Genomic DNA, 8,519 nt, shown 5'->3' on the forward strand with positions numbered 1-8,519 from the left:
GCCTATTTTGTGTTGTAGCTTCTTGTCTATAGGAGGGTTGAACTTTCCTCAAATTGATTTCACTTAGGTACCCCATCAGTCTGGCCTGGATTGGAACACATGGCAATGAGTTGAAAGGCCAGTGTCTGACCTAATTTATCATGCAATTCACCAGGTGTTCTATCTGAGCACATTCATGATGTAATGCCCATGCAATAGCTTTTCCATTGCTATTTTTAAGAATAAACTCAGGAAATCTAATCTAGCTATTAAAAATGCTGAGCCAGTCCTTAAAAGTTAAACTGGGGCAGCTAATGTGTGATTCTATGAAATAACCAAATTACGTTACAGTTAAACATGCTCCGAGAGACCAGCAATTGTCACAAGTTCCAGATACAGAGCAGAAAGTAATTTAATGATATCAAACAGTCATTTACAGATTGCTGTTTCTTTTCATTGTCCTACATATTGTTTGCAAGCATATACAAAATGAGAAATCTGCCCAATATAACTGTCACTCTAACGGCTCAATCTTCTCATAATGTTGGAGGGGTAGAATGTTTGCCTACTGTAAATTTACAGTAAGCAGTTTCATTACGTTTGTGAGATTTAGGGAAGTGGACCTTGGTCAACATAGCCAAGAATCTGCTTATCTTTCAGTTTATCTACACACAGCCTTTAATGGAGCCACCATTTTGGTAACTGCCTTCTTGACTGTCAGTAGCCTATGACATTGATATAAAGCTTCCATTGTGCTCCAACCAGTACAACATATTAAGAGACAATAATTCCACTGCTAAGAGAGAAGCAAACTTTCAATGCAAAGCTTTTACTTCAGTAAAAACAGAAAAAGTGTAGCTTTTGAGGTCTCAAACTCAAACTTCTTACAGTGAGAATATGGCATATTGGAGGGACTATATAACGTTTCTTGGTTGAAAAGGTTTTCTTGGGTTGGCTTGAATCCCTCTTCAGCCTAGTTGCCGATGATGGCATCCCATCACACTTGGAGTTCAGCAGAGAAAACTTGCAATTTAGATAATAAACTGCTCAAGCTTTATTCTTGAGGTCTCATCTGAACCCCACGTGATTATTGGAATTACTCTCTTCCTATTCAGCATTCTCTTTCCATTGCATTTCAAAAATTACTCATCTTAGCATGGTTACACAGCATACTATAACTCCTTCCGCCCTACAGGAATGTACAGGACACCCACATACATGACCAGTTGCACACAGGGCCCAAAAAATTAGCACAACAAAACACTAGTCATCCATTTTTCTTGTTATTTTCAGAGCACCGGGCTTTGAGCATATGTGACAGAACTATGAGGCAAGGCACTATTAAGCCATTACTATTCCATGGACAGGAGGACTGCTCCGTTAATATCACCCGTGAATTCATGCTGCATGTCATATCTCTCAGCTACACATCTGACCAAGGCCAGTGTGTTCTGCTTTGCCAAAACTGTAATATATCATGAGCAAAAGGTGTTTCATTGAGAACAAAACATCCTCCAATAGAAGACAGAATTTTTTTCTCCTGCACTTTAGATTTTAGATTATAGAAATTGGCTCTGTGCACAGAACTCACCAAACTCAAAAGCACAGCACCCATAAGCAGGTCACTTTGCCATTTTTTTCCGAGTTTGGTAAAGGGAGGCTGAATTCATCAAATTTCTCTTCTAGAAACCTAAACCTGTCATCACAGTTGCACTGCTTTTAAAAACTCCCTTGGGTGATTCAAATTTGAACTTTTACAGCAACATTTAAGCAACAGCTGCTTTTGAAATGAGCATAGATCCCTATGAACTGCAGATTGACATGAGTTGGACATTCTGTAAATCTACATGTGTGCTGCATGAGATGTGCATACTCTCAAGTTACAATGTAGACCCAGATTCTGAGACTGCCCTAGATATTATTCCATACTCACACCGCAAGTTCTTAGCTTTGCACTGGGCATTGCTGTTGTAGTGTCAATGCCGCTTCAAAGTTCTTACAACTACATACTCTATATAAAAACACAGCTGTGATACTTTAATACAAATAAAGTGTGCCAACCTACACTGGTACAGTCATCAATCAATGATTACCTCATTAACAGTCAATCAGAATTAAATAATTTTTTAAAAATTAACTGCAAAAAATAGTCTTCAGACCCTACCAGAGGCCCTATTTTGAAAGCTGAGGGCCTGAGAAGGCTCAGACTTGGGGGTGTGCCAAACCTCCAGGATTATGTTGGGGTCTCCAGGAATTAAAGATTAATCTCCAGTATATTGTTGCGAGCAACACGGAGAAGAAACATCATAGGGGAGTTTTGAAAAGTAATTTTTTCTCATTCTTTTTGAACACATTTTTGTTTAATAAATGTAAAAGCATTGCAGATGGGTAAAAAAATATGTTTCACTGGGTGGTGCAGCTGCAGGCAAGAAGTCCTGTGATAAAACCTCCAGGTAAATGTCTAGAGTTGGCAAACATTCTAAGGCAGCAAACTCTGTCAGTGCGCCTCCCCCACCCCAGAGACTCATGAATTCCCTGGCCTGAGTAAGATGTCAATCACATGTCACTCCAGCTGATCCAGAGTCTGGTCAGAAGGAAGTATGATCAGCTGATTCCTCAATAATTATTCAGCCTAAAAAATAAAGCAAAACTTAAATATATTCAAAAAATTTCTCTTATGAATGTAAATTAAATTAAAATTTTATCAATAAAATAATGTTGCCTTGACCAATCAGAGTCGACCTGCCTAGTTTGAATTTGAACAAAAGCTTGGCAGTTAACTGCTCCCTGGTGCATTCTGCATTTCTACCAATCAGGGTCCACTTGCCAATCAGCGCTCTTTTCTCAAGCAGTATAAACTGTTGTTCCCTTTGCTATTGGTAATCTTGTGAACTGTCCTGATAAGTGCAAGGCAAAAAGCTTCAACAATGTGTCTCTTTTTTCAGTAACACTCAATGTTGGACTTCTTTACCATGTAAAAGTATTTACAACTGTAAAATTGTATTGTGAAGTATCACCAGTCAAAAATATGTCAAATGGTATACAGAATATGTATATTTACCATCAAAATGATTCTGAATTCCACGCCATATGGTAAAGAAATATGTAAGTGGAGCTAAGTGCTTTAAGTTGGCTCAAACACTGGAACTAGAATGGTTCAGTCATTTAAATGTAACTTAGGCCTGAATTTTTGCAGGGAAGGAAGGGGTCTCTGATTCAACAAAATGGCACTGGAGCCCCGATTCCAGAAGTCCAGCCCCCAAACCCAGCAGCCACCATTTTAGCCGGGGGTGGGGTGGACGGGGGCAGGCTGTAGTTTTCACAGAGGCAGCTACAGATTGAAAAGTGTAGCTGCCTTCAAACAGATACAATTTTGGTTAGTGGGGTGTCCAAAACACCACTCGTGGGCTTTAGGCCTCTGAGAAAAATCAGAATATTTTCTAAATGTTAAGAGACTAGAAATTACAGAGGAGCAAAGAGATTTGGGCGTTCAGGTACACAATCACAAAAGCTGGTTTGCAGATGCAAAAAGCAATCAAAAGATTAATGGTGAGTTGGCCTTTACCTCAAGAAGACTGGAATAAAAAGAAGAGAAAGTTACGCTTCAATTAAACAGAGCCTTGGTCAAGCCTCATCTAGGTTACTAGATTCAGTTCTGGGCACCAACTTCAGGAATGATACACAGTAATAGCCTTGGAGGAGAATAGAGCAGACTTACTAAAATTATACCAGAAATTTCGGTTTGAATTATGAGCACAGGTTGCACGAACTTGGTTTGTAGCCCCTTGAGTTTGAAAGATTGAGCGGTGATCTAACTGAGTTGCTTAAAGTTATAAAATAATTTGATAGAGTAGATACAGAGAAATTATTGCTTCAGGTGGGGAACCACAGAACAACTAGTTCTTGTAACTAGTGCTTTGCCATTCAGATTGAATTCAGGAAACCCTTTATTACGCAAAGTGGGGTGGAAATGTGAAATTCTCTCCCTCTAAAGACTAGTTGCTGGGTCAATTGGAATTTTCAAGACTGAAATCGATAGATTTTTATTAGGTAAGGGTATCAACATATTTGGGTAAATGGATTTGAGATACAGATTAGCGATGTTCTAATTAAGAGGTGGAATGGGTTCAAGCGGCTGAATGGCAGTTCAAACATTCAATAAGAATCTTGCAACAATTTCTGAACCATGAGCGGCTGCTCAGGAAATCTTACAGTCACAGATTGAGTAGCTTTTGACCATTCAATAAGACAACATTCAACCATCAATCAAAGAGCCTTAAGTAACTTCAAGTTGTTGACCCACACAGTAAACTGAGGTAAGTACAGTGTAATATATCCGCAGAGCTTTAAACCTTCCTGCGGAAAGCTTAAACAGTTGATTGGGGGAAACTTAACTGGGGAAAATGTCTTGCCAATCTCACCTTCTCAAGGAATCAGGGTGTAAGGCCTTAAGTGGCAAAACAATTATCCAATGAGAAGTTGGGGGAGGCTTGAGTGTTCACTTAGTATTTTGGGGCCAGGGGACTTTTTCATCTGTTCAGTTTATTTATCGAACACTACCCAAACTGTAACAAGGAATATTCTTTTCAATTCCAAAAGCAAAATACTGCAGGCGCTGGAAATCTGAGACCAAAACAGAAAATGCTGAAATGCTCAGCAGATCAGGCAGCACCCTTGAAGAGAAATGGAGTTAATGTTTCAGGTCAATGTTGGCCCTTCATCCGATGAAGGGTTATCGTCGACCTGAAACATTAACTCTGTTTCTCTCCACAGACGCTGCCTGACCTGCTGCATTTTCTGTTTTTATGTCTTTTTTAATTCCACTACCCCATATGGCTGGATTTTTACTGCCAGCAAACCGGGAAATTAAACTGGCTTAAGATGGTCACCTGTAGGGGCCTCATACTACAAGGTGCTAACATGGCCAGGAATTTTCTAAGTTACTATATGCACCACTTTTGCAACAATGTGCACTCAAAACTACTTTGCATCAATGCTAGAGTGGTTGTATAAATATATCTTATATGAACAATTATGGTAATACTGTACATTTAATACAAGATATACCAGTAAAACTGGACACCACACCACATTTATCCGTGGTTGCTACTCTTTGCTGCTGTTTAAAGTTATATATCTTTAATACACTTCATATTATTTGAACTAAATTAACTTTGTTGCATACATTTTGATTATGTTTTATTCTTGAACACTATAAAGTGGCAGTTGAAAATACAATTACAGGTGCAGAACAGCTCCACATCCAAATCCACTTGTCTATTCGCCCTCTCCCCTCACCCAACCCCCTCCAAGCCCATGCGCTAGACTCTGGGGTAGGTGCCAACAGCTGCTGAGCATGCCCCAGGTGGCATCCAAACTGAGAAATCTACACCAAGGCCAGAACACAACTACAACCATTCAAAGCATACATACAAATTCTGTTTGCAAAATAATTCATAAGCTTCTACTACAACTAAATCAAATAATCTAATTAAACAGATGCAAAGGTTCACAGCCCTGCAAACTCTGCAGATCCTCCCAACTAAAACACTGCAATTTAAAGCTATAATGTATAATGCACATTTAGTAAGATTCAATTGAGGAACTTAAAGCGTTCTTCAAATAACTGGCAAAACAGGAATGTATTGATGTTACTGGTGAAAATAAGAAACGTTGGTGACAAAATTTACCGTAAAACCAAATTAAATACTGCACCAAAACCAAATGAAGAGACCTGTACAGTTAAAAAAAATCATAAAATGTCCTTGGCGTTGTTTAACAAGCTTCCTCTTTTTTTAAAGTAAAGCAGCCATTTTATACTTCATATATTTTCAAACTCACCAAGGATGGCACAAAACCCTTTCCCAAATCAATAATAATACAACCATTCCCACCGAAGCCTCCATCCTGACACCCACCTGGGATCTCGGGGCAGGTGAGACCCAGCCGAGTAGATGGTCTCTCTCTCTCTCTCTGTATTTTCCTCTCTTTTGACCCAAATGAAATGGTGAGAATCGGTGACACTTCTAATCGGCGGTAGCAGCTTCGAGCTGATTAAATGCAAAACTGAAACTGAGCCTTTTATTGGGGCTAAAAATACACCTTACAGCATCAGCCCTCAAAAACCCAAGAGTGACACACACACACTAGTAGCAAGTGACGGGGTCTTAAAGGTGTCACTGACTTCTGAGATGATGTCTCTGATTATTTTTTTCCCTACAGACAAATGCCAATTTATTACAATATCATTGTGTTTGGGTCCCCGGTGCTTGCAGTTTAATAATAATTATTGTGACAGTGAGTGTCCTATCTGATCGCTCCCTCTGCTGGGCGGCAACAGCTTTTGCGAAGACCCATTATCTGTACTCGGAGCCTGTTAAAAAAAAGACCTTACGAAGAAAGAACTTGCATTTTATATAGCATCTTTCATGACCTCAGGAGGTCCCAAAAGTAAAGCACTTTACAGCCAATGAATTACTTTTGAAATGTAGTTATCCTTGTAAGGTAGGAAGCAATTTTCCCATCAGCCAGATCCAGCAAACATCAACAAGATAATGAACGGGTCATTTGTTTTTGGTGTTAGTTGATAAGTAAATATTGGCCAGGACACCTGGAAAATTCCTAATCTTCCTTGAAATAGTGCCCTTGGAATTACTTAAGTCCCACCAGAGGAGATAGACAGGGTCTCGAAAGAAAAGGCACCTCTGTCAGTGCAGCACTCTGTACAGCAGTGGAGAGTCAGCCGAGATTTTGCATTTAAGTATCTGACACTATAGCAACAAAATCATCCATGGCATATTACAGATTGCAGCTCCTGTAATTTAACAGGCTGTTCGGGTTCAATGCTGAATTATGAAATTCTGGGATTCTGTAGGATGGTCAGAATAATGAATTAATTCAACCATCGTCTCAAAGTACAGAAGCTTGTTAACATCTTATAAAATCTAGCTGTTAAAGTTAGCAATTAAATTAGGTTAAATCAAATAAACATCCCTGCATATATGATGCAACTTTATGATGACAAAATTATCAGTTCAATGTCAGGAAGGCTGAAGCCACTCTCTTCAGGCCCTGCCACAAATTCCATTCCCTTGTAAATGGTTTCCTCCTTGGCCACTGTCTCAAACAGCTCATTGGAAATCTTCATTCAACTTTGAGCTAAGATTGAGAGCCCATAAACCCACTCCTCCACAAGGATTGTTTACTTTCACCACTGCAGCATTTCTTACCTCCACCTCTACTCCAATCCCATCACCGGTGAAACCCTCATGCACGGTTTCTTCATCTCCAGACTCGGTAACTCCAATGATCTTCTTTCCAGCCTCCATTCCTCCACCCTTCATGAACTCCAACATAAACAAACCTCGGCTGCCTCTACTCCAATGTTCTTTCCCTGCTTCATATCTAGCAGATTGTGTTCTGGATTGTCCTGTAATGAAGCCCCTGTTTACATAGTCAGGAGTCAGATTATTAGCCTGACTCACAGTTCCTTCACTGTTGCCTGGTCAAAACCCTGGATCTCCCTCCCTAACATCACACGGACTGCAGCAGTTCAAGAAGGCAACTCACCACCACCAAGGGCAATTAGGGATGGGCAATAAATGCTGACCGAGACAATGAAGCCCGCATCCCGTGAATGAATTTTTTTAAAAAATCCCCATTAGGAGAGCCAGCTAGCTGTCACGTAGGTTATCACCAGCTTCCATCAGGTAGTAGTACCCCAGTATCCCAAAGCTCCTGCTTGCTGAGGTGATCCCATCCCTTATCCTAGCTGAGCAATATTTGCTGCCTATCACCTGGCACATTATATTTAACATTTTCATAGTCACTTGGTGGTACAGAACTTGAGTATTGTTGAAAAGAGGGACATGTCTAAGCTTTTTGTCTTGCACTCATCAGGACATTCACAAGATTACCAATATAAAAGGAAAACAACAACTGCAATTCTAGAGAGTGTCCTAATGAGTGCAAGGTGAAAAACTTAGACATGTCTCTTTTTTTCAGCAATTCTGAAATTCTCATACTCATTGATATATCTGACAAGATTGCAGGCCTCAACCAAAGTCACAGAAACAGTAATCAGAGAGCTTCTATATGCAGAGGACTGTGTCCTTGCTCCTCCACAACAAGGAAATCATCCAGATAATGGCAAACAAATTTGGAGTGCCTCCAACAACTTTGGTTTCCAGATCAGTGCCTCCAGGACCGAGATTATGTTGCAGCCAAGCACCAGATGTAACCATTGATGACACCAGTCTCAAGGCTGTAGAAAAATCCTCATACCTTGGTAGTGTGCTCTCTAGGAATGGCACTGATGATGAAGATATCCATGCAGATATCCAGAAAACAAGTTCTGCCTACAGTCGATGCAATGACCATGTTTGGAAGCAGCATGGCCTTGAACTGAAAGGCTAAAATCAAACTCTACCACACCTTTGTCCGTAGCACTCTGCTGTATAGTGCATAATTCTGAGTCTACTATAAGCTTCCACCAAAGACACATCATAAGAATTGATAGCAGGACAAAATCACAAGACAAC

The 8,519-nt window shown here is 40.0% G+C and overlaps 1 protein-coding gene across 1 annotated transcript in view; it reads right to left on the reverse strand.

The window, feature by feature from the left end:
• map3k14a (mitogen-activated protein kinase kinase kinase 14a) overlaps positions 1-6,026 on the reverse strand; it is a 50,116-nt gene extending 44,090 nt beyond the window's left edge. Inside the window, exon 1 of the mRNA XM_041173371.1 lies at positions 5,898-6,026. The gene's annotated coding sequence lies outside the window, so the exon portion shown is untranslated. The remainder of the gene's footprint in view (positions 1-5,897) is intronic.
• Between the last annotated feature and the right edge of the window lie 2,493 nt (positions 6,027-8,519).

The sequence above is a fragment of the Carcharodon carcharias genome, chromosome 23, assembly GCF_017639515.1.
Source record: "Carcharodon carcharias isolate sCarCar2 chromosome 23, sCarCar2.pri, whole genome shotgun sequence".
In the NCBI taxonomy this organism is placed as follows: domain Eukaryota; kingdom Metazoa; phylum Chordata; class Chondrichthyes; order Lamniformes; family Lamnidae; genus Carcharodon; species Carcharodon carcharias.